The 23,521-nt window shown below is 44.6% G+C and overlaps 2 long non-coding RNA genes across 19 annotated transcripts in view; one reads left to right on the forward strand and one right to left on the reverse strand.

The window, feature by feature from the left end:
• Positions 1–23,521, forward strand: part of LOC140631111 (uncharacterized) — a 167,494-nt gene that overhangs the window by 62,448 nt on the left and 81,525 nt on the right. For 2 of the 18 annotated variants that reach the window (XR_012028769.1, XR_012028767.1), the window contains exon 7: positions 12,548–15,310. The exons of the other annotated variants lie outside the window; for them this stretch is intronic. This is a non-coding gene — a long non-coding RNA (uncharacterized lncRNA). Of the gene's footprint in view, positions 1–12,547; positions 15,311–23,521 lie in introns of those variants that run through there. 18 annotated transcript variants of the gene reach the window in all.
• Positions 11,552–23,109, reverse strand: LOC140631112 (uncharacterized). The gene is made up of 2 exons (XR_012028773.1): positions 22,239–23,109; positions 11,552–11,757 (listed from the first exon to the last, which is right to left on the reverse strand). It is a non-coding gene; the product is annotated as an uncharacterized lncRNA (long non-coding RNA).

Genomic DNA, 23,521 nt, shown 5'->3' on the forward strand with positions numbered 1-23,521 from the left:
CTCTCAATTCTATCCCATTGGTCTGTATGTCTGTCTTTATGCCAACACCACATTGAGTTATTACCGTAGCTTTGTTTAAGTGTTCCTTAAATCAGGAATTGTGAGTTTCCTAGCCTGCCTTTTATTCATTTTGACTAGTTTTACAATTTATGAAAATGGAATCATATAATATGTACTTATAATATGTTTGCTTTCTTCTACTTAATATTATGTTTGTGAGCTACCTTTGAGGGGGCCTGGGTGGCTCAGACAGATAAACGTCTGCCTTCGGTTCAGGTCATCATCTCTGAGTCCTGGGATAGCCCTGCATCGGGCTCCCTGCTCAGCTTCTCCCTCTGCCTCTCCCCTCTGCTCGTGCTCTCTCTCTCTGTCTCTCAAATAAATAAATAAATAAATAAATAAATAAATAAATAAAATCTTTAAAAACCCCTTTGAATGAATAACACATTGAAATGATTTAAAACATTCAAATAAGATGACAAGATTTTTTAAAAAAGATTTTATTTATTTATTCATGAGAGACATAGAAAGAGAGGCAGAGACATAGGCAGAGGGAGAAGCAGGCTCCCTGCAGGGAGTCTGATGTGGGACTCTATCCTAGTACCCTGGGATCAGGAGCTGAGCCAAAGGCAGACACTCAACCACTGAGCCACCCAGGCATCCTGGATGACAAGATTGAAATGAAAAGCCAGGTTGTCTCCCAGTCCAGTTCTCCACCTCCCTTCCCCAGAGATAGATGCCCAGTGCTACCAGTATACTGAGCACTTTTGGAGAAAAGTTTTAGGTATAAAAGAGGCCTCAGATTATATGCCTACCCCCACTCCCCCACAGAGAAGGCAGCACATACTGCATACAGAAGAGAACCCTTTATTAGATTGAACTTTCTAGGTCTTTCCTTGGCTTATCTTCTCCCCATCCACATTATCATTATTCAGTTTATTTTTTAAAGAGTCCAGGGCCGTTACTTTGTGGATTGCCACTCCGTTTTTCTGGTGTTTCCTCATAATTAGATTCAGCATATACATTTTGGGTGATGATATCAAAGAAGTCATGTGGGGCCAAACTCAGCCCATCGTATCAGGAGGCAGCTCATGTCAATTTGAGCTGTTACTGGTGAAATTAATTTTGATTACTTGGTTAAGGTGGAGCCTGCCAGGTTTCTCCACTGCAGAACTGTTGGTTTTTTTTTTTTTTTACATTGTAATTAATAAGTCATCTTTGGGGAGATTCTTTGGGGCAGTGTACATCTTGTTATTCATCAAACATTCACTTAAAGGTTTTAACATCCACCAGTGGTTTTTGCCCTGATCAGTGATTACTGTGATGATTGGAAAATGATATGTATGAATTTTTTTTGGACTGTCCTTGAGCTCTGCCCAACTCAAGAGTTAGGCTAGGTCAGTAGTACTGTGAGGTGCCTATTGTGGTGCTCCTGCATGTCTGTGACTCCCAAAGTCTTGCCTGCTGTCTCTAGAAGGCTCAGCTTGTAGTCCAGGGGAAGGGTGAAGACCCACAAAGAGAGAGAGAGATGTGGGGCCCAGAGTGACAGTAGCAGATACACTGAACTTGCCTCCTTCTTCTGGCTCCAGAGAAATCAGATGCCCATTGGTAAGGTTGGTGTCATTTTATGTAGCTCCTGTACCTTGAACCCTCTCAGAGATCATCATGCCTTGGTGTTATCTTTGTCCTAAGGCCTTATCAGGTTGTTGGTGTTGTTTTTTGTTTGTTTGTTTTATATCTAGACAGGATAGCTCAATCTTCAGTTTTGAAACAAAATTTGGACTCTCTGCTCTGGAACACCAATTTCTTGAGCAAGTCATTCTCTAAAATGAATCCTAGAGTTAAGAGTTGTTCTTAAGTGGCTTGATGAGGGTATGTCTTTGGGAGTTGAATGAAAGTATAGCTGATATGACATCAGCTTGCTTCTCTATCCTGAATCTTCTCTTCAGGGTGATCTTGTCATGGCCTTTGCTTTGATTCTGAGGCCTCTGCAGGATCTGGTCTTCTCTGAAGTAGGTGTCTAGCTCTTTGATTCTGAAACCAAATGTATGTTCTAGGTTCTTTGGTGTTGCTTTCCATAGCGGGCTTTTGTTTGGAAGCATAACTGAAGTAAGATTTTTGGTTAAATACACGGATGAGAATTTTTAATGGATCCTCGGTGAACTTGGTGTAACTGTGCTTACCATGTGTAGCCACAATCTTGTTTGGAGAGTTGACTTAGCGCATATTGTAAGAGAGTCCTGGGGTCCATCCTAGGATGCAGCTAGCTAGAATGATCTCGTGAAAATGCAAATCTCACTAGTTCTGTGCCCTATCAAAGATCCTTAGATAGCTATCCAATACCTACAGCATCCCCAGCTTTATGTCTCTACCCCCTGGGACCTATGAATTTATACAAACATTCCCTAAACCCTGTCATTTTGATCTTTATTTAGCATGAAAAATATGAGACATGAATAATTTATAGGAGGTCAATATAGCTAATAATATAAAAAAGTATTGTCGTATTCATAGTTTTTGTATCTGTGGATTCTAAAGATATGATTTTTATGTCAGTGGGATATTCAGAATATTTTGACATTAAAAAAGGACAATGGGATATTACTCAGTGATTAAAAGAATTGATCATCAAGCCAAGAAATGACATGGAGGAACCTTATATGCATATTACAAAGTGAAGGAAGCCATTCTAAAAAGGCTACATTGCGCATAATCCTAACTATGTGACATTTCCAAAAAGGCAAAACTATGGAGACAGTACAAAGATTGATGGTTTCTAGGGTTTGATGAATAGATGGGACACAGAGGATTTTAGGGCAGTGAAACTATTGTTTGGTATTACAGTGGTGGAATATGTCTTTGTACACCTGTCAAAACCCATAGAATGTACACAAGAGTGAAGCCTAATGTAAAGTATGGATTCTGGGTGATGAAGATGCGCCGATGTGGGTTCATCCCTTGTAACAAATGTGCTCCTCTGGTGTGGGTGTTGATAATGAGGGAAGCTCTGAATGTGTAGTTGGGCAGAGGGTATATGGAAATCTCTGCTTCTTCTCAATTTTGCTCTGAACATGAAACTTCTCTAAAAAATTAAGTCCATTAAAAAAAAAAAAGGATTCTTACATAAAAAAATGTTGGGAACTCCTCTAGCATTCTGGGTAAAAATCCAGATTCCTTCATGAGCTGGGCCCCCCACAGTTAGGTTTGTTTACTTTTCTGGCCTCATCTTCCACACTATTCCCTCCTCACAGCAGGGCAGGTTGTGTTCGAGCCAACAGATCTTCTTGTTGGAAGCCACCTTCTTCCTTGCTTGATGCCTTCATCACTCCCTCTCCTACAGGGCTTGTCTTTATCCTTTGTCTCTGCCAACTTTAGGGTCAGCTCAAATGTCTTGCCCATGGTGAGCCTTTCTTGGTGTATTCAGTTCCAGGCAGAAGTGCTATCTCCAAAGCCTTTGACCACTGTCCTTTCAGAGCAATGTTTCTGGCAGATGCAACTGCTTGGGATGTAGTCGCTTATCTATGATTTATGCTTCTTTTTCTCCAGCCAGACTGTTCTTTTATTTAAAGGATCAGCATGGCATGGAGTATGTGATGGTTAATTTCATGTGTCAATTTGGCTGGGCCACAGGATGCTCTGGTAGCTGGTTAAACAAGATTTCTAGGTGCGTCTCTGATGTTTCTGGAAAAGATTAGCCTTTGTTATGAGCTCAATAAAGCAGATGGCCTTCCCACAAGTGGGTGCCATTATAACAAAGACCTGAAAATGCACAAATGGCTTTGCAACTGGAAGGGTTTTGAAGTGCATATGCTGGAAGAGACCCATTTTGTTGCTACGCGGCTCTGAAGAGAAGTTCTGGTGAGAGCTCTGGAAGAAAAGAGGAGAGCTCTAGAGAAAATATCCGTCTTTTTCTAAGATTTCTTTATTTATGAGAGAGAGAGAGAGAGAATGAACAGGGGGAGGGGCAGATAAAGGGAAGAGAAGAGGGAGAGATTATTAAACAGACTCCACACTGAACCAGGAGTTGGATGTGGGGCTCCATCCCGGGATCCTGAGTTCATGAACCAAGCCAAAATCAAGAGTCAAATGCTTAACACACTGAGCCACCCAGGCACCCGGAAATCATCTGTCTTTTTAGAGAATACATAATTGATCAAGTATAGAATGTTGGTAGAAATATGAGTGGTACAGGCCATTCTAATGAGGGCTCAGATGGGAATGAGGGACATGTTATGTAACTGCGGAGAAAAGGCCATCCTTGTTATAAAGTGGCAGAGAACTTGGCTGAATTGTATTTGTGTTCTAGTATTTTCTAGAAGGTAGGGCTTGGGTGCAATGAAATTGGGGTTAACTGAGGAGATTTCTTAACAAAGGTGGCGTGGTTCCTCCTGACTGCTTACAGTAAAGTACAAGAAGAGGGAAATGACTTGAAGATGGCTCTGGAATTGTGAAGCAAAAAGGAACCAAAACAAAGAAAGACTTAAAAGATTCTGTCTGTCTGTGAAAAAAGAGAATGTGTGTGAAAAAAGAAAATGCTAAGCCTGTGGCAGACTGACCCCTTGATAAGGGAGAGTAGTGTGATGGTGAACCAGGCATTTAATTAGCCACCTCCACAGAAACCAGGAATTGAGATGAGGTTGTGCCAGCAGAAACAATTGTCAGCTGGGAGGAAGGATCCTGAAGGTGATTTAAGAGTCACTGCCTCACTTTCAACAGGGCAGAAGGCCATCCAGCAGAGCTCTGGGGTGTGACCCCCAGCTGGCAGAGGGCCTTGGCATAGGGGGCACCTCACCTCACCAAGCCATTGGGGATGATGCAGTGGGTCTGAAAGGCAGAGCATTCAGCCAAAGAGGATTGTTTTCTGGCCTTAAGATCTCATGGAGTTTGTCCTGTGGGTTTTGGATTTGCCGGAGGCCTGCCCCTCCTTCCTTCTTCCCGTTCCTCCCTTTTGGAACCTGGGGGTGGGGTGGGGGTATCTGTCCTGTGCCTGCCCCACCATTGTATTTGGGAAGTACATCAGAAGCTTGGGTTCAGGGGCTCACCGCTGGAGAGGAGTCTGCCTTGGGAGGGAGCTTACCTCCAGTCTCACCCACATCTGGCTGAGGGGACACATGAGACCATAGGCTACTCCAAAGACTTGAGTGGAGGAGTTTGGGGTTTGCTGGGATGAAATGAATGTGTTTTGTATGTGAGAAGGGCTTGCATTTGGAGGGGAGGCCAGAGGTAGAGTGCTATACTCTGAATATTTGTGTCCTCAATTTTCATGGTTGAAACTTACTCTCCAGTTGTGATGGTACTAGGAGGCGGGGCCTTTGGGAGGTGATTAGGTCATAAGGGTGGAGCCCTGTCTTTGCAGTGCCCTTCTATGAAGAGTCAGGAGGGCTTGCTTCCTCTCTGCCCTCTCTGCCATGGGGACGTACAGTGAGAAGTAGAAACAGCTGAGATGTGGCCCTGATTTAAGGGATGGGGACAGGGAGGCCCAGGTGGTCTAGGTTTGCTTCCTGGCTTGGGAACCAGAGGTGATGCAGGAAATCCAGAGGTTTGGTTCCTTCATGACTTTCTTCTGTTCCTTCCAGCTTCTTCCTTCTAGCTAGGCTGGACCTCTTTTCCCAGCACTTGGCACACCCTTGGGAAGGGGGTCGGGGGTGGTGGTGAGGGGGGAGCTTAGGCCCTGCAACCCAGAAGACATGCTTTCTTTCCTCCAGGGCAGTCTCGTTTCCTCTTTTCTCCTCCAGCAACTCTTGGTCCTGTGTTACCCTGAGCAACATCTTTCATCCCTCTGGCCTCATAGCATCCTTTGTGAAATGGGCTACGGTCTGATCTGCCCCCCTCAGTGAAAGCATCCACTGGAGCCTGGGTTTATATCTGGAGGCTACACTTTAGGGCCTCCCACATGCTGTGTCCTCTGAGAATAAGCCACCTGCCTGGGCTATTTTCAGACACAGCTGCAGTTGAATAAATCATGATCAGGAAAGGACAGCAGGTGAGCCCGGAGCCAGCTCTCGAGGGTGCTGGGGGTGCGGCCTGGCCCTGGTGCCCTCCCCAGTCCTCCTGCCCACGCTGCTCTGCTCTTGCCGCTCCCAGCCACACTTTCTTCCTTCCCCGGAAGCCAGCCCAGCTTCTCTTCCGCAGGAGGCTTTCCCCAAGTGACTCCACCTGCCTCCACCCTGAGCGACTTGACCCAGTGCCTATTCCACCCACTTAAAAAAAAATGCCAGTTGAGAACCTGCCTGGGGTGTGGTGGGATGCGGGATGGAGGATGGGTAAAGAGGTGTGGTTCTTCACCCCCAGCTGGTTATCCTCTGTGGGGATTTGAAGGCAAGAGCAGAGCCACACAAAGGAAAGCGGTGTACATGTGATAAGATGAGAGCCAGATGGAGCACAGAAGAGGGAAGCAGCACATGGTGTTGGGAAGATGGAGAAGCTAGCAATGGGAGGAGGTGCTGGTTTGGGCTATTCCCTCTGTATCTTCTTTTCTTCCCTTTTTCCTTTCTTCTTTTGATCTCTCAAGCATGCTATTCTGTATCAGATACTCTGCTAGGTGCCAGGGGATACAGATGCACTAATTTTTTCTTTTTAAAGAATTTATTTATTTATGAGAGAGAGAGAGAGAGAGAAAGAGAAGGAGAGGCAGAGGGGGAGGGAGAAGCAGACTCCCCTCTGAGCAGGGAATCCAATGCAGGCTCCCAGAGATCATGACCTGAGCTGAAGATAGATGCTTAACTGACCGAGCCACCCATGTGCCCCCAGATACACTGATTTTAGTTAATTAACTCAGATATGCAAGAAATGATGCATTTGTTTATTTTCTTGAGAGAGAAGGGCTCTAGGCCTCAATTCTGCTGATTTGGTGGTAAATGCCTCTTTGTTATCCTGGCCCCTTCCTGAGTCAAGGTAATACAAAGTCCCAGGTCTCACATAGAGCCGTGGTGCTGTTGGCAGCTGTCCATCTGTTCTCCATGCTGCTGAGGCTCCTCAGGCCTGCTCTGCTGGGTCCCTGGAGCTCACGCTCAGCGTATAGGAATCTCATGCCTGGTCATCTGTTGGGGAGCTCCTGGGGAGCAGGATGTGCTTCCTGCCCTTTGCCTCTCTAGCTTAGGAGAATCACTTTTTGGTTCTGGAGACTGTGTGCTTCTAAGCATTTCTCCTCCCCCTCATGGATACCTAGCATATTCACTCAGGCGAAAACAGAAGGCAGGAAGAAAAATGTATTAGTTAGTATTATGCACTGCATGGTGTCCCCTAAAAATTCGTATGTTGAAGTCATAACCTTTTGTGTCTCAGAATGGCCTTAAAGAGGTAATTAAGTTAAAATGAAGTCTTCAGGGTGGGTCCTAATCCAGTATGACTGGTGTGCTCAAAGGAAGAGATTTGGTTCTAGACGTGTATAAACAGAAGACCATGTGAAAACACCAAAAGAATATGGCCATCTATAAGGCCAGGAGAGCAACCTTCAAAGAAAGCAACCCTGCTTGATACTTTGATCTTGGACTTCCAGCCTGTGGAAGTGTGAGAAAATAGGGGTGTCTTGGTGGCTCAGTCAGTTAAGCATCGGCTCTTGATCTCAGCTTAGGTCTTGATCTCAGGGTTGGGAGTTCAGCCTATGTAAAGAAAAGAAAAGAAAAGAAAAGAAAAGAATGGTGAGGAAATAAAATTTCTGGTCTTTAAGCCACTTGGTAACATTTTGGAATGGCAGCCCTAGCAAACTAATACAGTTGGGATATGTGTTTGGTTGCTATAACAAAGGAACCCAAAATAAAGAGGCTTAAACAAGACTGAAGTTAATTTTTATCTCATGAGCCAGTTTGAGCATGGGCTTCGTAGCTGACAGGGCTGGGGATTCCCACTTCTGGCTTTCTGTTCTCTTACCCCCTGGGATGTTGTTCTTACCCTCATGATCCCAGAGCATTCCTGGTTACGTCCTTAGGTCCACATTTAGCAGAAGCAGAAGGGAGAAGAGGGTCCCCTTCCTTTTAAGGACTAGAACTGGAAGGTGTAGACATCACTTCTCACACGTTCATGGCCACATGTAATCACAAGGGAGGGTGGCAGACGTCTTTACTCTGGATGTCTATGTGCACAGCTAAACTTTGAAGGTTCAGATACTACAAGAAGAAGAGGATAATGACTTTTGGGGGACAGCCAGCAGCCTCTGCCCTCCCAGAAGTGGGGAAGAACAGGAATCATGAATCTACTAGAATAGAAGAGAAGGGGGAAGGGGGAGAGGGCAAGGAGGATCTAAAACATTAATATCAAAAATTACCTGCCACATGGAGCATAGTAAGACCTGTGCAGAGACTGCCCAGACATTGCTCCCAAATGCTCACCATTTCTAGAGAACAGCCTTTAAAAATAAGCAACTATCACACAGCATGACAATACACAGTGGCAGTTAAATGGACATTATTACAATTATAGCCTACACCCAACATCACAGAGGGCAACAGTAATAAATAATAGATGGGAAGGTGGAAACTGAATTGATAGAATTCATCTTGGAACAGGATGCTCAATATTTAATTTTAAATCATTTGGGCTCTACAGCATAACTCCTACAAACCTTTAGTCAAATCTACTAACTATATAAAGGCCTGTGTGTGAGAATCACACATGGGTCATTTTTGTGCAGAACGGAGAGGACACTGCACCTGTTTATTGGTCACGTCAGGTGAAGCAGGACTGAAGTGAGGGTGGCCAGAGAAACTACTCCTGCGCATCCCCCAGAGAATTCCAGAGAGCCTGTGGTGGAGGTGGGGTTGGGATTTCTGCCAATGTTGCTGAATTTCGAAGATCGAAGCCATGCCTGGATTATAACCATAGTGACGGGAACCAGTTTCAATATGCTTCTAGAGGATATTTCCCTCCGCCTGGAGGAGTCAAAGAAAGTACAGAGAGGGGACTAATTTAGGATTGCCTGGAAGGTGGAGAAGAAAGGCCTAGTGATCTCAGCCAAGGGAAGAGGTTTGGTTAGGAGGCACCAGAAAGCAGGAGTCATGTGATTGCAGCCGGGCTTTCAGAATGTGATGAGGTCTGGAATTTGCTCTGTGGATGTGTCATGGCCTCTCCTCCTCTGCTCACTAAAGACGCTTGTGTCTGTTTTGGAGGATCTTCTTGATTTGCCCTCCATTGGTGATGGCTGCCTCTGCCAACTTGGTTCCTGTGGTTGGGCTTGTGAGGCAAAACACTGCTGAGAAGGGGAGAGAGGGGGTAGGAAGAGACAGAGAAGCCAGGATGGCAACGTGCATTGGGAAGGGCTGGGATTCAGTCTCAGGAGATGTTGGGGAGGCCTTCTGATTAGTACCCCTCTTCCTTGCCTAAATCCTGGAACAGCGAAAATGAAGATGAGGTGTCAGGCAGATGGAGATAAACTTTTTTTTTCTTTTTAAAAATGATTTTATTTATTTATTCATGAGAGACACACACAGAGAGAGGCAGAGACATAGGCGGAGGGAGAAGCAGCCTCCCTGCAGGGAGCCTGATGTGGGACTCAATCCCAGGACCCCGGGATCTCTACCTGAGTTGAAGGCAGACTTAACTACTGAGCCACCCTGGGGCCTCGAGATGAACTTTCACAATACAAAGGAGCTGTTGTTGGAAATTGCAACTTTATTTATTTTTTAAATATTTATATATTAATTTTACAGAGAGAACATGCACATGCATGCACCCAAGTAGGGGAGGGGCAGCGGGAGAGAATCTTCAAGCAGACTCCCTGTTGAGTGCAGAGCCCAAGGGGGAGCTTGATCTCATGACACATGAGATCATGACCCATGAGATCACAACCTGAGCCGAAACCAAGAGTCAGACGCTTAACCGACTGAGCCACTGAGGTGTCCCAGAGACTGTGACTTTCTGTGTGGGCTTCCTAACACTAAGTTGCAGAGGAAGACCTGTCCACTTATACACCCAGTCCCAGGCAATGCTGGGCAGATCCCTTATAAAACTTCCAGCAAGGAGGACACAGTAAGAGATGCACCTGGGAAGGCTGTTTGATTTGAGGAGAAAGGGAAGAAGAAACGTGAAGGCCACGCATGCCAGGTGTACCTTCCCAAATCACCAGTCAGATGAGTTCCTCCATCTCTCTTGGGGAGGAGTGTGTGTGAGGGTGGAAGGGGGCCTGGAGGGTGGTGTTGTGGGACCCCTCTCACATGGAAGGAGCTTCAGGATGGGGAAGAGGCCTTTCTTTTAATGACGCTTTGGGCTTAGAGCCATGAAGCCTCTGAGCAGCCAAGAGGGGGGTGTGCTTGCCCTGTCTGGAGTGGTGTTCACAGTCTCACTTAGCTTTGTATTCCCAGCACCTAGCACCATGCCTGGAAAATGGTAGGCCCTCAATACATAGTTTTCGAAGGATAGAAGAGAGGAAGGAAGGCAGACATTGCCTCAGAGAAGGAGCGGAATCAGAGATCTCACCCTGGTCAGCCCTTGCCTCCCTGTTAACCTGTAATTCACATAGAGATTCAGGGGATCTAATCCACATAGAGATGCAGGGGAGAAGCTCATGTCTTTCTTCAGGATCACGAGGGAGGTGGGTACACCCTTTACCTTTGTTACTTCCCCATGTTTCCCGAGGTGCAAACCAATTCAGTTGGTTGTGACCATAATTAGAAAAATAAAGTAGACAATCACAGTACAGGATAGAATGGACTGAAAATATGAAAGGACATTATATGTAATAAGGTAGGGGTTGCTTTATGAAAATTGGGTGTGTGTGTATTTGTATTGGTTTGTTATGTAAATTGTATGTTTTACTATGAATTGCAGTAAAAAATTTTCAAAAAAACAATGACTTCCTCCATTTAGCAAAAGTGAATTTTAACTTCTCCCTCTTTTCCTGAAAGGAAGTGAATTCAAATAGTGTGGTATATTTAATTGAGGGATGGGGAAAGAGGAGAGCACTTTGGCCTCAACATGACAAGCTTGTTTGTCTGCTTCTTGGGGCTTATGGCTCAAGAGCCTTAACTGGGTGGTGTTTTTACAGTAGCATATGTCCAGAGGGATGAAATAAAACAGTACTCGTACTTGAACAAGTGGCTAGCATTGTGTCTCCACACCATTGCCAGAGCCGGAAACCCCAGAGCACTGTGATGAGTTTGACTTTCCTCTTTTCCTGTGTGTGGAACTGGTTCATGAAATCTTGGTGCTGGCTATTACGGTGAATGTTACAGTAGTAATGGTATCAGCAGTACTCACAAGCCTGTGGGATGTGTTGAGTTCTTTTTAGCTTTGAAAGTTTTTCCCACCTGTCTTTTCATTTAATTCTCCAACAACCCTGGGAGCAGTCTGTCAGGTAAGGTTATGCCCATTTTATTTTAGAAGAAACAGGCGCAGACTGTTCAGAAAGAATTGCTAATAGGGACTCAGATATTTGTATGCCAGTGCTCGCTGCAGCATTGGCAGTAGCCAAAAGGTCCAAACAGCTCAAGGGTCCAGAAACAGATGAACAAATGAGATGTAGTATATACATGCAATGAGATATCACTGTACTGTAAAAGGAGTTTTGATATGTGTAAATCTTGAAAGCATGCTAAGTGAAGGAAGCAAGACACAAAAGGACAAATATTGTATGATTTAATTTAATATGAAATATCTCAGGCACTTGGATGGTCCAGTTGGTTAAGTATCCAACTCTTGGTTTCTGCTCAGGTCATGGTTTCAGGTCATGAGATCAGGCCCCGCATTGGGCTCTGCACTGAACGTGGAACCTGCTTGAGATTCTTTCCCCTCTTAGCCCCCTGCTTGCACAAGCTTGCTCTCTCTCTAAAAAAAAAAAAAAAAAAAAAAAAATTATATATATATATCTGGAAGAGGTAAATTCATAGAGACAGAAATTACATTAGCAGACCCTGGGATGGGGATGGGGAGCTATTACTTAATGGATTCAGAAATTCTGTTTGGGGGCATGAAAAAGTTTTGGGAATAGATAGTGGTGATGGATGTACAACATTGTGAGTGTACTCACAATGCCCCTAAATTGTACCCTTAAAATGCTGAAAATGGCAAACTTTATATTATATGTATTTTTACTACAATAAAAATGTATTTAAAAAAGTGGATCAGAGGCATAAATATAAAGCCCCAATCTGTAAAACTTGAAGAAGAAAACTAAGAACACTGTTTTGTCCTTGAGCTAGGTGAAGATTTCTTAGATATGAGACCAAAAGTATGATCTGTCAAAGAAAAAATTAATAAATTGGACTTCTTCAAAATTAAAAACTTCTGCTCTTCAAAAGAAAATGTTAATAATGCCCATCCACTGATGACACAGTGATAGATCCATACACTGGAAAATTATTTGGGAATAAGAAGGAGCAAGGTGCTGATGCATATTACAACATGGAGATCCCTTGGAAGATTTATGCAAAATGAAAGAAACCAGTCAGAACCACATATTGAATAATTCCTTTTCTGCTAAATATAAAAACGCAAATTTTATATCGATTAATGGTTGCTTGTGGTTGGGGGAGGGAAGGGAAAATGGGATTTACCACTAATGACTATGGGGTTTCTTTTTTTTTTTTTTTTAAAGATTTTATTTATTTATTCATAGAGACACAGCTAGAGAGAGAGGCAGAGACCCAGGCAGAGGGAGGAGCAGGCTCCATGCAGGGAGCCCGACGTGGGACTCGATTCAGGGTCTCCAGGATCACGCCCTGAGCTGCAGGCGGCGCTAAACCGCTGCGCCACCAGGGCTGCCCTGGGGTTTCTTTTTTAAGGGAAAAAATGCTCTGAGATTGTGATGATGCCTGCAGAACTCTGTTATATACTGAAACACACTGAATTGTATACTGTAAATGAGTAAATTGGATGATGTGAATTATACCTCAATAAAGTTGTTTAAAAAAGAATGCTTAGGAGATGAGAAGATAAGCCACAGACTGGGAGACAACGTCTGCAAATCACTTATCTGATGAAGAACTTGTATCTAGAATCTAAAACTCTCAAACACAATAACAAGGAAACAAACAGCTCAATTAAAAATATGTGCAAAAGATTTGAACAATTGCTTCACCAAAGAAGATATATAGATAATCAACATAGGATGCTTGATATCATTAATCATTGGGCAGGTGCAAATTAAAACCACAGTGAGATACCACGCAAACCTATTAGAGGAGCAAAAATGAAACAAAATCCCGAGTGCTGATGAGGATACAGAGCAATGGAAATGCATATATTGCTGATGGGAGTGCAAAATGGTAGAGCTGCTTCGGAAAACAATTCAGCAGTTTTATTAAAGTTCAGTGTACACTCACCAGATAATGCAGGAATTCCACCCCAAGTGTGTGCCTAAGTGAGATAAAAAACTTAGGTTCACCTATTGTGAACTATGGGGCTTTGGGTGATGATAATGTGTCCATGTGGGTTCATTGGTTGTAACAACTGTACCACTGTGATGGGGGATGTTGCTCATGGGCGAGGCTGTGCATGTGTAGGGGCAGGTTGGGGGGAATTTCTGTCCTTCCTGCTCAATTCTGCTGTGAACCTAAAACTGCTCTTTAAGTCTTAAAAAACCCCAAACCCAACTTATGTTCACATTAGAGAGGGGAGGGTGGTGAGGGGCAGAGGGAGTAGAGGGAGAGAGAGTCCTAAGCAGGCCCCAGGTGCCACGTGGAATGGACGTGGGGCTCGATCCTACAACCCTGAGATCATGACCTGAGCTAAAATCGAGAGTCGAATGCTTAACAACCAAGCCACCCAGGTGCCCCTTTATGTGATTGTTGATAGTGGCTTTGTTTTTAATTGCCCCAAGCTGGAAACAATCCAGATGTCCCTCAACAAAGAAAACTGTAACCAGTGGATAAACCAAAAATGGACACATGCATATAATGGAACAGTACTGGATGATAAGACAAGAACTGCTGATATGGGCAATAATGTGGGTTTGGTCTCAAATGCATTATGACAAAGAAAAGAAGCCCTCCTCAAATAGCTATGATGACTTTTTATGACATTTTGGAAAAGGCAAAGCTCTGGGGGCAGAGAACAGATACTGATTGCCAGGAGGTTTCTAGGGATAAGATTGACCACAAAGAGGACCAACAAGAAGTATTTGGATGAAAATGCTCTATCTTGAGTATGGTATGACTTCCCGTGTTTTCAGGATACCTAGAATGTTATACCTAAACAGGGTGAATGTAACTTATACCTCAATAAACCTGACTTAAAACAGGTTCATCAAAAGACAAAGCATTGTATACCTGTTATTCACGATAGCCAAAGGTGGTAATAACCCAAGTGTCCATCAATGGATGAATGGATAAACCAAATGTGGTATATTCCTATGATGGTAATCATGTAGTGGGGCAGATGAATGAAGTGAGGTATGTTCACCATGGATAAATTTTGGTAAAAATGTGAAAAAGCAGATCACACAGACTACGTACAGTATGATACCCTTTTTGTAAAATCCAGAATCAAACAGAATGGAAGAGTACATTGTTACACATATTTGCAATAAAAATTGAGGAAATGGCAAGCACAAAATTCAGGTTAGGGTTGCTTCTGGTAGGAGTGAGGGGAATCAGGACGATGCAATGGGAAGGAGCTCCATAGATCAGTATAAGTTACTGTAACTGTAGTTCTTGGGTAACAGGCAAGTGGCAATAATACCTATGTTACTATAATAAACAAAGGCACGCATGAATCAGCAATAGTATATTATTAAATGGGATTATGACTAATTTGATCATACCTGATTCTCCTACAAAACCCCAAAAACCTCATTAGAGGATGTGATTTAGAAGTGCACAGTGCACAGTGGATGTGCACCCCTAAGACAGGTCCCGTTTCATGTGACAAAGGGCAGGCTACAATGAGGGTGGCTTTATAGAAAGTCCCTCTCATAGACTCTCCATCAGAAAGGCCATGGGAGGATTGGAGTGGGGGACCAGCCTGATTCTCTATTCTCTATGTGGAAGCATGTGCCTCTTTGCTGGCAGTTGTACCTTTATGGCCCAGAGCTCAGAGAACTCTATTTTCTTGCTGGTACCACACTCTAAACCAAGCTCACTGGAAATATCTCCATATCACCCCAGAGTTTCTTTTTCTTTTTTTTTTTTTTCAAATAGACAATTCTTTAGAGCAGTTTTAGGTTCACAGCTAAATTGAACAGGAGGAGGAGAGATTTCCCATATATCTCTTACCTCCCACTCCCCCCCCACCACAGCCTCTCCCCATTATCAACATCTCCTATCAGAGTGGTACATGTGTTATAATTGGTGAACCACATTGACACGTCATTGTCACCCAGAGTCCGTAGTTCATATTAGGATTCACTTTTGGTGGTGTATATCCTATAGGTTTTGAAAAATGCAATGACATGTATCCACTATTGTAGTATTGTATGTAATAGTGTCACTGCCCTAACAATGGTCTGTGCCGTCTCTTCACTCCCCCCTTTTCTTGCCCCCACAACTACTAATCTTTTTATTGTCTCCATAGTTTTACCTTTGACCTTAGATGGTCATATAGTTGGGATCATACCATGTGTAGCCTTTTTAGATTGGCTCCTTTCACTTAGCTGTATGCATCTACGTTTCTTCCATGTCTTTTCACAGCTGTATAATTTCTTTCTTTTTTAGGGCTGAATAAAATTCTATTGCCTGAATGTACCAAAATTTAGTTATCTACTTATGTACTGGTGGACATCTTTGGTGCTTCCAAGTTTTGGCAATTATGAATAAAGCTGCTGTTAACATCTATGTGCAGGTATTGGTGTGGACATAAGTCTTCACCTCCTTTGGTAAATAACAAGGGGCATGAGTGCTGGATCAATACATAAGAATTTGTTTTGTTTTTTAAGAAACTGCCAAACTGTCTTACATAGTGGCTGCACCGTTTTGCATTCCCACTAGCGATGTCTGAGTGTTCCTATTGCTCCACATCCTTCCCAGAATTTGGCAAGGTCAGCATTCCAGACTTCGGGCATACTAATGATGTATAGCGGGTATCTCATTGTTGTTTTACTTTGCATTTCCCTGGTGACATGTGATGTGGAGCATCTTCTCGTATGCTGGTTTGCTTCTCGTATGCTGATTTGCTAAGATTTGCCCATCTTCTTCGGTGAGGCATCTGATAAAGTCTTTGGCCCATATCTAATTGGGTTGTTTGTTCTTGTATTGTTGCATTTCAGGAGTTCTTTGCATATTTTGAATAACATCCCTTTATCAGATGTGTTTTTTGCAAATATTTTCTCCCCTCTTTATGGCTTGTCTTCTCAAGAGAATGAGAAGATTTTATAGAGCAGATACTTTTAAATGATATTCAGCTTTCAATTATTTCTTTCATGGATCACGCCTTTGGTGTTGTATCTAAAAAGTCACTGCCATACTCAACACCCTGTGCTTTCTTTAGATGACTTTTCATTATTTCCTACCAAGGGGATTATTTCCTACTTGTGATTGTCTAGTTAGCTTTGGATTCTAAGGATGAGGTGTCTCATCCTTCTTGCTCTGAAGTCAACACAAAGGGCGCAAATCCCATAGAAAATCATGATAGAACAGCAACATACCACGTGTGTGAATGGTCCAACATAGCCAGTTTCCCCCAGCGTGGAGCAGATCACTTATTCTTCTGTTGAACACCAGACAAGATAATTGTCTTATAATAGGTGCCACATTTGAAAGATATTTATTTTTAAACATCACAGTGATGCTTAGCTCATCAGGATACTCAGACTATGAGAGGCACACAATGAGAGCAGAGTCAGGTCTCTGGTCTCACAGACTCCCTGTGGGGCAAACACTTACTGGGTGGGATGGTGAGCATAATTGCCCATACTGCATGCTTTTGCACTTTGCCCTCTGGTGGAGCTCAGAGATTTGAATTTATGTAAGGTAAGTGCTTATATGATAGACTCTTTTGTATTTACCTTTGGAGTTTCTGGCTATGACTAGACACTGGTTTCCCTTCTGAGTTTTATAAAGCTCCAAGGGAACATGGTGAGAATGTCTCCGAGGAGCTTTGTGTACAAACCGCAAGGGGCAAAGGTGGGCCTGCCACCTTCCTGAAGGTACAGATCTGAAGCTGGATCAGAAAATGAAATCAATGCCAGGGACTAGATCAGTATACTCTCAGGACACATGGGAGATCATGGGTGGGTGGAAGTGGGATGCGGAAAGAAGTTAGAGAGGAGAGGGAAGAGCCCAGGAGAGGCTGTGTCCAGGTCACCAGGAGAAGAAAATGGGGGTGTTAACAGCACCAGTGGTGTCCAGGCCGGGAGGCTGGGGACAGTTCCTGAGTTTGGCAACCAGGGGGTTACTGGAGAACATGACAGGGGCAGTTTTAGAATATCAGTGGGGTTGAAGACTGCAGGTCGGAGCAAGTCAATGGGAACTATAAACAGCTCATTTCCTGGCAAGGTTAGGTTAAGAAGGAGAGTAGAGTGATAAGGGACAGTGGTGACAAGCAAAGCGGGGGGGGGGGGGGGACTTATGTCCTCTGTCTGGTACCCTGACAGGATCCTAATTAACATCAAAGAAATGAACGAGTAAACATATGAAGGTCTAATGGTGAAGGGAAGGAGCCAGTGGAAAATATTAAAAGATGGGGGAGGAGTTTAAAAGCAGGCAAGGGGTGGCATTTCAGAAGAGAAACTGTTGGAGTTACAGTCTTGTCCAATGTCCGGGTCTCTAGAGCTGGGAGGTCCCAGGTGGGGCTGGACAGGAAAGCTGGGGTCTGAACTGTAATCGAGGAAGACTGCTGAGATAGAGCCCTGTGAGGTGTAGCAGAGTGGGGTGTGAATGGTCAGTGTGACCAATCTAGTCCTAGCCAGAAACTCCAAAGGCAGAACAGGGAGTGGGGTACCTGGGGAGCCAATCTGGAGGTACAGGACATGGAAGATGAAGAGTGAGGGGGTATTGGAGGTGTGAGGTTGAGCAGGTGCCTGCTGGCAGCTGGGGGATGGCTTTGCAGATCAGTGTCTTCCCTGAGATATCTCCCTGCAGGACTGTCCTTCTGCTTACTTGCCTGGAGCCTTCTGTGGTGACTTTTGCTAAACCCAGGGATTGATGAGCCAGAGCACTTATGCCATCTGGGAAGGTTTGGGGCCCCAAATAGTCTCTCTCGCCCTTCCCCTATACTGTCAGAGATTATACCAGCCATTCAGAAGATAAGTGTGTATTTTCTTAATCTGCACAAGGATCTTATAATTTATTGATCACATTGGGGTACTTTTGAGTGAAAAGAGATGTTATTAATAATTATGCCAGGAGAACAGGTATAAACTGGAGCTGCCCCAGGAAAACTGGAATGTATACGGTTATATCCTGCCTATAATCCCCTATATCAGATTCTCTGATAAAAGCTAGATTTGAAGCTCAAGAAAGGAATGAGGACACGGCCAATGGACAAGAGGGGATGCCACACCTGTCTCAGTGGCCTGCTTGCCAATAAAGCATGGCCCAGTGGGATCAAACTCCAGTGCATCATGTTAGCCACAGAGGAGCAAGGTGTGGGAAGGTTTTCTGTTGCGTTTGCTGCTTAGGGAATGAAAGTAGGATGCAGAGAAAGCCTGTGGAATAGTTGTTTCTCCAATACCACCACCCAATATGGGGCTTGTTTCCTTCCACCTGTGGTGTGTGTGAGCTATTCACTCTTCCCGCCCCCCCCGCCCCCCCCCCCCCCCCACTCTGCAGAGGTTGGCTTCAGAAAACAGGCCTCTATCTCAGGCATCATAGGTTGAGAGGAAGGAGCTAGGATCACAATGTTTAATGTTTAAGGAATCCAAAAAAGAAAAACTGTGCAGGGATGTGGGGAAATTGGAACCCTGGTGGTAGGAATGCAAACTGGTGTAGCCGCTATGGAAAACAATATGGAGGTTCCTCAAAAAATTAAAAATAGATCCAACAGTCCCAATCCTGGGTATATATCCAGAGGAAATAAAATAGGATCTCAAAGAGATCTTGTGCTCCCATGTTCATTTCAGCATTATTCACAGTAGCCAAGGTGTGGAGACAACCTAAGTGTCCAGCAACAGATGAATGTAGAATGAAAATGTGTTATATACGTAGAATGGGCTATTACAGAGCCCTTAGAAAGAAGGGAATTTTGCACTCAGCTATAACATGGGTGAACCTGGAGGATGCTATCCTAAGTGAAATAAGCCAGTCACAGAAAGACAAATACTGCACGAATCCACTTATATGACCTATCAGAAGTAGTCAGACTCAGAGACAAGGAGTAGAATGGTGGTAGCCCGGGATTGAAGGGAGAGGGAAACAAAGAGTTACTAACCCAGGAACATAAGTTATGTTATGCAGGCTAAGTTCTAGTGATCCGCTGTATGAAATGGACATCAATACAGTCAATAATAGTGTACACTCAAAATTTTGTTGAGAGGGTAGATCTATGTGAGGGGCACCTGGGTGGCTCAGTCGGTTAAACACCTGCCTTCGGCTCAGGTCATGATCCCAGGGTCCTGGGATTGAGCCCTGTGTTGGGCTCCCTGCTCAGCGGGGAGCCTGCTACTCCCTCTGCCTCTGCCCCTCTGCCTGGTCATGTGCTCTCTCATAAATAAATAAATAAATAAATAAATAAATAAATAAATAAATAAATAACTTTAGAAAAAGGGTAGATTGATGTGAAGTGTTCTTAACAACAAAATAAAATTTAAAAAAATTATGCATAGAAAAAACTGGAAAGAAACACAGAAATGCTAACGGCATTGTAAACCTTTAGGTGACTTAAAATGAGTATACTTTTTGGTGCTTTCAATTATAAATAAATGAGTATTATTATATTTTTTAAATATTTATTTGCGAGAGAGAGAGAATGTGAGTGGGACAGGGGAGAGGGTGAGGGAGGGGGAGAATCTCAAGCAGACTCCCTGCTGAGTGTGGAGCCTGACGTGGGGCTCCGTCCCGGACTCTGAGATTGTGACCTGAACTGAAATCAAAGGTTGGACGCTTAACCGACTGAGTTACCCAGACGCCTCAAGTGACTATGATTTTTATGTTGGAAACATTTTTTTTTAATTCCTGCATTTGTTACTTTTGAGTAGTCTAAGCTCCTTTAGACAGTTCTTAGAAAAGCACCCTCTCCTGCTGAATTGTCCCCACTTTTCCAGGAGGATATTTGTCTGTGTTACTCACTGGGCTGTGACTGCTGTATGTCTTCATCATCTTGGTAGCTCAGTACTTAGCACAGAGCAGGAGGTCTTATTTGCTGAGAGAAAGCTCAGTGCATGGCACTTGGTGTCCATCACGTGCAACCAGATGAGTATACCCTTCATTCTTTGGAGGAGAATATTTGGGGAGAGTGCCCTCCACCCCCATCCCCAGGAGTGCTCTTTATGTTGCAAAATGACAGAAGACCTGTCCCAATGTGGCTTAGGCAAGAAAGACAATTTGTTCGCTCATGTAACTGAATAATCCAGGGATTATGTTAACTTCAGGTGCTGGGGCTCTGATTACCTAATAGGGACCCAGGGTCTCTTTCCCTTAGGGAGGAGGATGTATTGAGAGACCATTACTGGAGGAGAAAGATGCTGGGCAACCAAAAAAAAAAAAAAAAAAAAATGAGGAAAATCCTCCACTTGGATGTGACAATAGATAATAGGGACATTATAGATAATAGGGACAAACTTAGCCAGCACGTCTCAGCAAGGCCAGGGCACAGAGCTTGACAGGAGAGTTCTGGTCTGGGTAGCTCCTGGGGTGGTTGCTTTGAGTGGGGCATGGATGGCAGAGCTGGAACAGCACAGATGGGGAAAACTTGAAGGTTAGGTTAGTTGGGGAAAAAATGGACATTGAATTAATTTACACATTCATTTATTCAGTAGTATTTAGAAGACCCAGGCTATGCCACACATTGACAAACTAGTAGTCACTAGGGTTCCTGTCCCTGCCCTTGCCAACAGCTTCTTGTGTGAACTTAGATCGTGTGCCCTCTGGGCTTCTGTAAGAGTGAGGGTGTTGGATTTGTGCATAGGGCTGACACATCTTAGGGACCAGGCAGGCAGAAACTGTTAGGTGATTGAACCAGGCAGAGTGGCCATGGAGCAGGGTGGGGACTTGTGTGACACTGCAGAGCATACCCCTAACATGGCAGCCTCCTCCCCAAGCCTGTCCAATGTTGCTAGCAAATATATTGCCAGATCTTCTGGGTTTTTTTCCAAGAAAAACAAAAATCTATATTTTTATATATAATCTGATTTTGACATATTAATAAAATTTTAAGTGGCTGTAGAGGCCAAAAGAAACATGTGTGAGGGCTACTCTGCTTCCTCCAACCAGATGGTCTGTAAGGCCCTTGTGGCTCAATTGTTTGGTAGTGCCTCCTAGCAGAGGGAGGTAGGTAGTGGGCAAAAGAAAAAAAAAACATAACAAAATGCTATATTAATAAATACATGTAGACCTGGGATCATCTGTAATCCTTCCTTCCACGTCCCCTACATGCTGCCCAGTGGCCTGGCAGCTGAACCAGTCTCTGCCCATGTCCTGATGGTGGGCAGGGATATCTAGAAGGTGTTGTCCACAGTGATTTGACTCTTCTGGGAAGGAAATCCCCCAAAGGGTAAGCTACTTCACCATCATCTATCCGTCCATCCATCCATCCATCCATCCATCTACCCACTCACCATTAGTTTACAAATTGTTGAATGTCACTTTATGCTTCGTGCTGAGCTAGGCATTGTGGACCTTCCTCAGTTAGTGACACTTTTACTCAGGGGTCCCAAGCTGCTGCTTAGAATACAGATTCTCCTGTTGACTGGTGGAACCCAAGGGAGAAAGGTGATTTTTTTCTAAAGTACATTATAAGAATTCTTTTGTTAACACCCCAGATACATCTTTTAGTCAGAGGCTCAGCACTTAGGAGCATTCAGGGCATAGGCTCCTTATCTAAAGACTCAATAATTTAAAGAGTCTTCCAGCTTGCAGTTCCTCCTTAATATATTACAAAGTATATTTTCTGTACTTCTCTAGCCTTCTGGAAAGGTCAGCATATGGGTGTGGGGCCCATAGAGAATATGCCCTGCCTGGCACTTAGGAGCTTTGAAGGATGATGTCAGAGTTCACAGTAGCCTCAAGTACCTGGCTGACTTGCCAAACCCTCCCTCCATTTATTTCATTAAGCATTTCACTGAGTAAGGAGGTTCTGGAAGTATATCAAGTCCCGGTAGCAGCATCCCTCTGGCAGGGGAAAGCTCAGCATCCCTACTCACAGGTCACTTCTGGCTTTACTGGTCCCATGTCCAGGGGGGGAGGTTGGGGGGGGTTGGAGGGATGGACCCTGCTTACCTTGGAGAGCACAAGTCTTGAGTCCAGTAGGGGACACGTGGAGCTCTCACTTTTCTTCCCCTATGTGTGCTGCCCAGGGCCGGGAGACCCTGAGTTAATCTCCTGCAGTGGGGATGGTCCTGAGCTGTGGAGGTCCACACTGCTGTCTGAGCTGTGGCTGACCATGGCCATCACTCCCCAGGGCTTCATCGGAGCTTGTCAGAGCCAGCACCCACGTGAGTGCCGGACAGCTGGGCCTGGCCGCCTGTGCCTGCTGGTAGCTCTTAGCAGAGCTTCCTGAGCCAGTGTCAGGAGTGAGCTCCAGATATGCTGAGGTGATGACTTCCTCAGCTGGGTGGAGCCCAGGGCCTCTCAGCTCCTGGGCCTTTTACTTTTACCTTCAGCTCTGAGCAGCTTTGTTTACTCCAGAGAGCCCCCAAACGTTACTTTGTCCTGACATGAAACAGTTTGGGAAATAATCTTCCTGGTTGTGGATAAGCAGGTAGCAGCTGAGTATCTGATCCCACTGAGGCTGGCCTGGTAAGGATCTGGGCCAAGCACCGGTCTAGATCAGAGATTCTCAAGTCTCACTGGGTGTGAGAATCTTTTGAGGGAGCTTCTTGAAGATGCAGAGTGCTAGCCTCAGTCTCTGCCTCCAGAGGGTGTGATCCTCAGAGTCTGAGATGGGATGGAGCAGCAGTCTTCTACTCTACCACTGCTGGTTTGGGACCCCCACTTTGAGCAGATCTGGCTTGGATGCTCATTTGGTTCTTCTGCTTCTTCCCGAGGCCCTTCTTGTCTGTCCCCGGGGCTACAGAGCTGAAAAATGACACTTTTTGAGATTAAACAAACAATTACGAGGCAGTGTGGGGAGTGCCAGCTCCCAGCAAGCACAGAGTGTTCCGGGAGGTCCAGAGAGATGGCCACTTCACCCTGGGGAGATGGGGGGCGGGTGGTGTTTCCCAGGCAAGGCAACTCCCTGCTGGTCTTAAAGGACGAGGAGTTTTCTGGACAGAGAGGAGAGGAAGCTGAATGTACAGAAGCTATAGGGAGGAACATCTCAGCTTGTGGGGCAAGCCTGGCCATTCCATCTGGGTAAGGGAGAAGGTGGGCTGGGGCAGTTTGAGGATGGTCTTGAACACCATCCTGTGGAGAGTGGATTTTGTCTGGAGTGCAGTGAGGAGGTACGGACTGGTGAGATCAGATTTGCATTTGTGGGAGCAGGTAGGAAGGCATGGGGCAGAGGCACTGAAGGCAGGCCGACCCAGGCTCCAAACACAGCTCTGTCTCTAGTGGTGTTAAGA

Source organism: Canis lupus, chromosome 3 (genome assembly GCF_048164855.1).
Source record: "Canis lupus baileyi chromosome 3, mCanLup2.hap1, whole genome shotgun sequence".
Taxonomy (NCBI): domain Eukaryota; kingdom Metazoa; phylum Chordata; class Mammalia; order Carnivora; family Canidae; genus Canis; species Canis lupus.